We start from the raw sequence: 9,333 nt of genomic DNA, 5'->3' as shown, positions 1-9,333 counted from the left end.
TCTCTTCAACTATTGTTGATCAATCTTCAGAACTCGTTCAAAGATAACAGAATATACAATGTAATAATATGAATCATAAATGTACAAATATTAAAAAAAAATAATATAAAATATTTAGGTGTTATTATAGACAAACATTTAAGATGGAATGATCACGTTACATGTATTACAAAAATAATTCGAATATTATTTCATAAATTCTGTTGCTTGAGATATATTCTTACGAATAAAATGCTTAGGATGTTATACAGGGTGTAACTGAATAAGTGTAAAACATTTAAGGAGATGATTCCTCATCGAAAAAAAGATAGGATCTTTCATATAAAGAAACTTCATTGCAGTTACACCTTGTATAATGCATTAGCCGAATCAATTGTAACATATTGCATAACAGCTTGGGGTAGAACGTTAAATCTACACTTCAAAATCTTCAAACTGCTCAAAATATGTTACTGAAATTGATCTTCAAAAAAAATAGACTTATTTCACTGTTTCATAATACAAAGAGGTGAATGTCATGAAATATCGTTAGCTCTACGAATAACAGTGCCTTAAAAAGATGTTTTTTCAAAATAACGCTTTTGAAAGTCATAACAGTGGAATAACCAGATCAAAATGTAACCAAACTATCTATTCACAACTTTTCAAAAAAACAATTACTCAAAGATCGTTCTTCCATTTCACACCTAAATTATACAATGCCCTTCCAGTTGAACTGAAGTCTTCAAAATAAATTAATAAATACAAGCAAGACATAAAAATATTTGTAATGAGTCATCCCAAAAAATTCGATGTTCTGTTTGAATTGACTTGATAAATGTACACTACACTTATTGGATTTGGAATAAACAGAAATTTTTTTATAAAAAAAAATGCAATTCATTTCAAAATAAACTCCCTACAAAGACGTATAGGTTGTATTCCAAACGTTGATTATGGAATTGAATCAAATATCATTCACAGGACTACTACAAAATATAGTAAATGAAAGAGGTGAAATTTCACTGACATTCAACACTGTCATCTTCACTGCTGGACATCCGATGTTTCGTCGTTAGATACTTGCCTTATCAATTCTTCAGTAGCAAATGTGGGTGGCATTATAAGAAAACACCCTGAATTTAAAAAAATCTGTTCAAAATCTGTTTTCCGTCAACCAGCTGTCACACCCCTACGAACGACAATCCTGAGAAGTCGAAACTTGTGCGAGCTAAGGGTTAACGAGGCCTCACCTCTTAACGTATGATTCCTTACCTAACACACATTCATAACATTACGACTTTATGTCACGAATGAGTTCAATCGACTCATGTCATTGAAACCAGTACGAAATGACATTCAATCGCTCATTTGATTAAGTCCCAGGTCCCAGGTCCCATAGGAATCTTGTTCAATATAGAATAAAGAAAATACTTTTGTCTAGTTTCTACTGTGTTTATTTATTCGTTACGACCGGTTTCGGCTTATAAGGCCATTTTCAAGTAAATCAGTTACTTGAAAATGTCCAAAACCGTTACAAAAGTATTTTCTTTATTCTATATTCAACATGAATTTCTACAAAATAAATAAGTCATTAATCGAAAGAGTTAAATCTTGTTCGAATTGAACGGGTTATATTCTAAGGAGATTGTGTTGTGATTTTAAGGAGGAAGTGTTTTATGTGTCTGTAGGTAGTGCAATTCTTTTCCGATTATTTTGTATCTACCCTAATGGAACAGATTTAACAAGACTGGGGTCTTACCCAGTTGGAAGATATTTTCATGGGTGAGTATTATAATTGGGTTACTTGAGAAAGAAACTCCACTATATCAGTATACGTAGTACCGAAGAGGAAGTGGTAAACTTTGACAGCAACTCTTAATTTTGCCCCAATTTTGCGAAAATTATATCAATGCTTCGTAATTTTTCACACATGCATTATTACATTTGCCGAGCTATGCAAGTGTATATTAATTTGAACTGAAAAGTCCTCCACGTTGATTCAAATTCGCCAATCTCTTGTTTTGAACATATATTCAATCTTGTTTTAAATAAGTGCTTATTTTGTCTAAATGAAATTTTATTTTCTCTCAGACATGTGAATGTCTAAGAGAAACTGTCTTTGCTTCCTCTAATTACTTCAGAAATGTTTTTATGTTATTACCCTACTCAGCTTGAAATTATTTAATATATTTCCTTCAGGAACAAATAGGTAGAAATATAACCCACTAGAGGAGAAATCAGAATTTCCAAAAACATGAAAACAGTGAATGTTTTTATAGTTTCATAGTTTTACAGTACTTTAATTTGCGTTTGAATATATCTGGACTTCTGCTCTCTCTCAATTCGAGGAGCAGAAGGTTGAATAGACGAATTCCAGTAGTCACTGGAACTTTCTTTGCATGGAGTGACAAATTTTCTTCGGTAGGATATTTCTTTTGTTTCTGGTGTCATACATGTGAATATCGCAATGCCTTCTAAAACTGCTTAGGTTCTTGAAAATGTGAGTCAAAAGTTTTAATAAATAAATACAAGGCACCGTGAGAATTTTATTACTTTTGAAGGTGTCTCTGCATGATGTTCTATAAGATAAGCAGAAAATACGTCTAATAATACGTTTTGCCACACAAACACTCTTTGTTGTTCGGTCGCTTGACCCCAGACAACGATACAATATGAAATAGCGGAGTACCCCAGTGCATGTTGAACTTCGAGCAGACAATCTCGTTCCAGCATGTTTTGGAGTGTGGTGACCACATAAAAACATTTGTTTAGCTTGCCACAAACTACATCTTTATGCGAGTTCCATGATAGGTTGCAGTCGAATTGTGTTTCTAAGAACTTCACCATTATAGATGGCTCAATTGACACTCCTTCAAATGAGAGCGCTAAATGCAGAGGTGTTCTATGTTTGCTACAAAACTCTATATATTCCGTCTTATTATGATCAATCATAAGTTTATTTTTAAAGCACCAGTCCTTGAACTCTCTTAGGATTGTGTTGACCTTCTCAGATAGTCTTACAGATGAAGTAATGCAAGTATCATCTGCATACATAAGCACCCTTCCTTGAGATATGTAAATGGGAAGGTCGTTAATGAAAATGAGAAAAACTAGAGGACCGAGTACGCTTCCCTGGGGTGTACCAATATCTGTTTCAAATTCCTCCGAGATGACGTCATCAATCTTAACAATGAACTTTCTTCGTTCAAAGAAGGACACGATTCACTCATTGATTGGGCCGTTGACACCAAGGTTATTCAATTTATCAGATATGAAAGAGTCCATTTTGTTGTTGACATATTGAACAAAATGAATCGTGCTTGTTTCAGTTGATAAACCATTACGGAATCCATACTGGTTGTCACATAAAACCTTATATGTGTTGAGAAAATTTGTGATTCTATTGGCCATTACTTCCTCTATCAGTTTAGAAAAAATGCTTGGTAAAGCGATTGGTCTATAATTCTCAATATTACTTTCTTTAGAATTATTATTATCATTATTAGATATCGCACCTAGCTTCTGGCGTTCCCAATTCGCACGTTGTCTACGGAATCTCGGTCTCACGGGAATATCCAGGTTATCTCCCCGCAAACAATGCGGGTTTCCGCAAAACTCAAGCACGTTGAAGTGCCTAAAAGTAACACTTCAACTCCGCGTGTGGTGTACATCCAAACAAGGCTTACCCACTGGATACATAACGGTTTAGAGAGAGTATTATTGATTACAAGATGCTTGAATCAAGAATTCTGTTTAATTTTTTGAAAAGCTATTCAGGAAGTGGATGATAGGCGGATGTTCGAGAGAGCAGTTGAACAATTGTTGCTGGAGGAAGTTTGGTGTGAAAAATTTGGTTTTGTCGGTACGCTCAGAGAGGAATATGTGAGAATATGTTATTTCATCACACACCCGCTTCAAATTGATTCAATATATTTTATTTTATTGAATATATTCAATATACACTTTATTGTGAGATTTTAACGAAACAGTTTCACAAAAACGCAACACTTGTTTCGCTAAACAATAGTTTTTTCAGGCGTGTCTGTACTAACTTAAATCTACAAAATCAATTCTTCATACAGGGTGACAATTTGAATATAGCCAAATAGACTCTAAAGTTATTAACCTCAGCATTGATGAAAGAATTGAAGTAGTAAAATCAAGTAAATATCTAGAATTCCTGATGGATACAAAATTAAAAAAAAAATTCTTCTAGAATTGTCAATAATTTTTCAACCGAGTCAAGTGTCACAGTTCACATGTCAATTTTTCAGCCACACTTTGACTACTGTTCCTCTATCCTATATCTATTCAATCATAATACAATATTCAACTCCAAAAACTTCAGAATCGTGGCATGAGAATCATTTTGAAGTACCGTAGAGATACCCCTATTACTATTATGCATGATGATTTTAATTAGCAATCCATTTCCCAAAGACTATAATTGTTCAATGATTTTCATATACAAAATAATGAACAATTCAGGACCATCTTTCCAACAGTGCATTGTCTTTCATCATGATATTCACCATCATTTTACTCGAAATAATAATAATTTATATAAAAACAGAACAAAAAACAAAAACACTATGAATTCTTTGTTTTTCAAGTGTTTTGATCGATTGAACAAATTACCAAATGTAATTAAAAATAGCCCATTTCTGAGCATGTTCAAAAACGAACTGAAGAAATTTGTTTTCAATGTACAAATATGATATGTATTATGTGTTTTTTGCCTGAAGCTACAATTTTCTTTCTTGAGATATTATCATGCCTATCTTATTGATCAACTTTAGAATATATTCATTTAATGTTTGTCATATAATTCAAATCATTCCAATTTGTAACAAATATGTGACAAAAATATTAGAAATGTATGTAAATTAGGATTTTCCTATTTCAAATAAAGATTATTATCATTACAATTCGGAAACTTACAACGGCTATATCTGAGCAACCAAATAAAATATAAGAAATCGCTGAGAGCAACTTCCATAATAGGGAGGGGGAAACAAAATGATGTATTACCTAACTTGTTTTCGCCAACCCCCCCGCCTCCATTCATCACAACTTAATATTCTTGAATGGCAACCCCCTACTTATGGTACCTTATCAAAAAGCTCTTGAGAAATGCTCTTCAATAGTAACCTACAAAGCTACTTTATTTAAATATATAATTGTAGAATGTTAATATTTGAAGATGTGAAAATATGAAATTTTATATGTTGAAACTTTAAATGTATATCTGTCTGTTTAAAAAAAAATCTGTTTAAAATCTGCTTTTCCGTTAACCAGCTGTCGCACCCCTACGAACAACAACCCTCAGATGTCGAAACTTGTGCGAGCCAAGGATTAACGAGGTCTTACTTTTTAACGTGTGATTCCTAACACGGAAATAAACATATAAAATTGAAGGAATATGAATATGCGGATGAATAAGAAATATTCAAAATGATTTCTATTCTTTTCGAAACAATAATAGAATCTATTTTCAAACTCTTGACGTACATTTGCAAATGTTTCTCTGGCTCGATATTCTTTAAAAGTACCATTTTTTTATTCTCGAAGCTACACTATGCAGGCAAAGCGGCGGGCTACAACTTGTAATCTATTAATACTTCCAAAGATGTAATTTATTCTTATAGTTGATTTCAAAAACTTTTACTGAGATAACTAATACGTGTTAGTATCTTACAATCTATAATTCAAAATTGACAAAGAGGGTTTCTTTATGTTCAGATTGTCGCACAAAGAATGTAAAATGAAAAGGGAAAAATTGGAATGTTACAATATTTATATATTTGCAATTGAGAAAACAGAAGAAACAGAATAACCAACTCCACAGCAAGCCTCCCCAATAGCATCTCATATCTCCACACCAAATCTAAGCTACACGCATATTATTTTCCTAGAACCAAATCAAATCCAGTAGCAGCAGACACATCCGATCTTTTTCAAATGTTAATCCGATATCGGAAACTGAAAAAGTAAAAGATTTCGTCGAGATGAAATCTCGCCATTGTCCTCCTAATGTCAGGTAAGTAAAGCCAGAAAAGCCATCACTAATGAGCATTGTTCGCTTTCGCCAAACAGAAGTCGGAACTTGTGATGTCCCGAACAAAACACTTCATCCCTGTATTAACTTTCGGTAATAGACTACATTCAAGCGTGAAATTCTTGTTGACAAATTGGTACCTTTCTTCGATGGGCACAAAACATGAATCCTTTCATGTTTGAGAAATGTTTTGGGTCATCATCTTCTCGGAACAGAGGCGTTCTGCATTGAATTATTTGTATTGACCGTTTGTACTGTTACATATTAGAGAGCGGAAAACACATTCTCTATAATTTTGATATGATTTCATTAGCAAAACGTTAATGTGCTATATCAAATTTTGAACCTGTTGAGCACTGTGCTCCACAAGGTTCAATACTTGGGCTCCTGCTCTTTGTTATTTATAATAATGACCTGTAATTTCATGTCTCCAAGTCCATTCTCTATGCAGATGACACAACTTCAATACATAGCGATCAATCATCATCTACAAGTAATGGAAGAAGTTGAAAATCAAGCCAATACTTGCTTTCTATCGGATAAATTGATGTTGAATAGTGACAAAACTCAAAATCTTGAATTCAGCACTGTAGGTTCAGCTTACAAAACTGTAAAATTACTTGGCATTACCCTCGACAGTACTTTATCTTGGCATCAACATACAGATATATCTGTACGTAGGCAACTCCTGCGTTGCTTGATATTTTTACATTTTTACAATTTATGTTTATATGAGAAAGCCTATACACTTGGCTTGCTACAAACATGAAAATGTAACGTAGTTAATAAACTAAACTATTCTATGTTACATGAAGCAACTATCGTTGTAGAGTTAATTTCTGGAAATCGAATGATTTCTTTCTTTCATTGGAAGATTCCGACAAATTAGGAGCCGAAACCTTTATTTCCACCACTAAAGGTCCCTAAGAGCGCGTATTTCAAAAACTATCCCTCAAAACTTCATAAACTTCAAAGAAAATGTTGGACAGAATGTGGACCTAATGGAATCATTGAAATAAAAATATATTGGTCGAACGTATTGAACATATTCGATGTTGTAGCCCAAACATATTTGGTTACAGAAGTAGCGGTTTTGAAAAATGTCAGTATTATTACTGAATTTTTATAAAAGGTTGGATATCTGTATAGATCAGTAGAATATATTGACTTGGTAAACAGTTATATCGAAAATGAAACTACAACTTTTATGTGAACATTATACAAAAATACTTCTTCCTATTCAGTTTGTACTCCGGACATTGGTTATGGAATCAGATATCATTCACAGGATTGGTACACAACAGGATCTCCCAACAGAGACTTCCGAACTTTGACCCAAGAACTGAAGGTAAACGACTATAGACAATGAATGAAGAGCTTCAGAAAATTACGACGTTATGCCACTAATGATTTAGATCTACTCATGTCATCAATGACTGTGCGTAATAACATTCATTTGCTTATTTGATTCAATTCTAGTCATAGAAATCTTGTTGAAATTCTCCTGCTTCTCCATCTTTATACGAAAAAAATATGGGGATCTTCCAAAGAAAGAAAGAATGAAATTCATTTCAAAATGAATTCAATACAAAGATGTTTAGTTCCCACTTCTTTTTATAGAGATGGAGAAGCCAGAACTATTATTTCCCTAAAGTTTTCATTTTCACTTGAAAATTTTTTAGTAGCCCACTGTTCAAGATGTGACATGAAGAACTTTTTTCCAGTTTTTGAACTGTACTATAAAAAACTCACCCAATTATACAGTGTGTAAAAGCCGGTTACGGTATCTACATATTTTAACAAAATCCCAAAACACTTCAAATTTAAATTATAATTAGACATACCTCAACGAAAAAATGCTACCCCTACCTTCAACCCTCATCGAATGATAGGTACAACCCCCAATTTTTGAAATGGAAAGTATAGGCTTGTGATATATCGTTTAAAAAGTCTCTTCATTCTGTATTCAAAACTGTTATTGTTTTCAAGTTTGTTGTAACAACTAAGATGAAATAAATTAAAATCAAGTGGTGATACTCAAAACCCATTTCATGTTGAGGTATTGATAATAAGAAAGCAAGCAGAAACCATAGCAATGTTTTTTTTAGGTGTTTGAAAACTGTAAATATTTTTCATGGCAACGTTAGTTTAAAATGCCTTGTCGACTTGTTTTGTATGTTACAACATTAGTTGTCAGTATTTGAGTTTAAGTTACTCAACTTCGTTAACATCCATAGTTCTTTTTCGTACATTTCATAACGATTTGCATTACACCTCTCAAACAATATATCACAAACCTATACTTCCCATTAAAAAAATTGGGGCTTGTACCTGTCATTCGAAGGGGGTTGAAGGTGAGGGTGGCATTTTTACGTTATATTATATTATAATTTAAATTTGACGTGTTTCGGGATTTTTTCAAATATGTACAGTAACCAAAATAATGAATTTATTCCATTTGGTTTCGACACAGTCTGTATAAACGAATTTGTCTGTCTATAAACATAAAACATTGCTGAAGTTCAGCTGGTCCTGAAATTTCTGTTGGATACTCTCAGAAAAAAGTTTTACAGATTAATATTGAATTTGAATTGCATTCAAACCCTCATCCTGAAATGAAATATTTCATCAGCAGCTCCAAGAAACTTGAAACCACATTCAATTGAATTGCGTACACTCATTTTTCAAAACACATAGAAATAAAATATTCAATCTTCCTCCTTGTCACCCCTAACCACGTCACATCCCCCATTTTAATTTTGTTGTTATCGTTTTAAACTCCCATCTCGTCATAAAGGACAAAAGCCACGTCATAATCATAAATCTAGGGGTGGCGGCCAAAAAATCTAAATGATAATAACAACTGCAATTGCAGGACAACCGCCTTTTGAATGTCATTTAATCCTTTATATTATGTAAAATGAGGATGCCTATGACAGCGGATATGACGAGAGAGTTCCGAATTTTCGCACGGGGCAAGACAAGGGAACATGATGAAAATTATATTAGTAGAATTAAACATGTTATCTGGTGGTATTTTAGACCAAATGGGGTAGTTCCGACGTTGCCCTAAGATGGTGCCAATTGTTGATATTTCCATTCATTCCAGTCATCAATTAGTCCTTGATGAATGATGTTGCTAATAGTATTATTATTTCTCAGTAACAAATGAGTGAGGTTATCGCAAAAAACGAGCAAGTTGTCGTTAGAAAGACATCTCTGTATCTGTGGAGTAGGGAGGGTGAGTGTAGACCCATATCACTCAGTACATCCTCCCGAGGAGTTGTCCTCCT

Source organism: Leptinotarsa decemlineata, unplaced genomic scaffold (genome assembly GCF_025532065.1).
Source record: "Leptinotarsa decemlineata unplaced genomic scaffold, Ldec_3_MD MMD2_P_RNA_scaffold_5, whole genome shotgun sequence".
Classification (NCBI taxonomy): Eukaryota; Metazoa; Arthropoda; class Insecta; order Coleoptera; family Chrysomelidae; genus Leptinotarsa; species Leptinotarsa decemlineata.
This window is presented reverse-complemented; position numbering follows the sequence as displayed.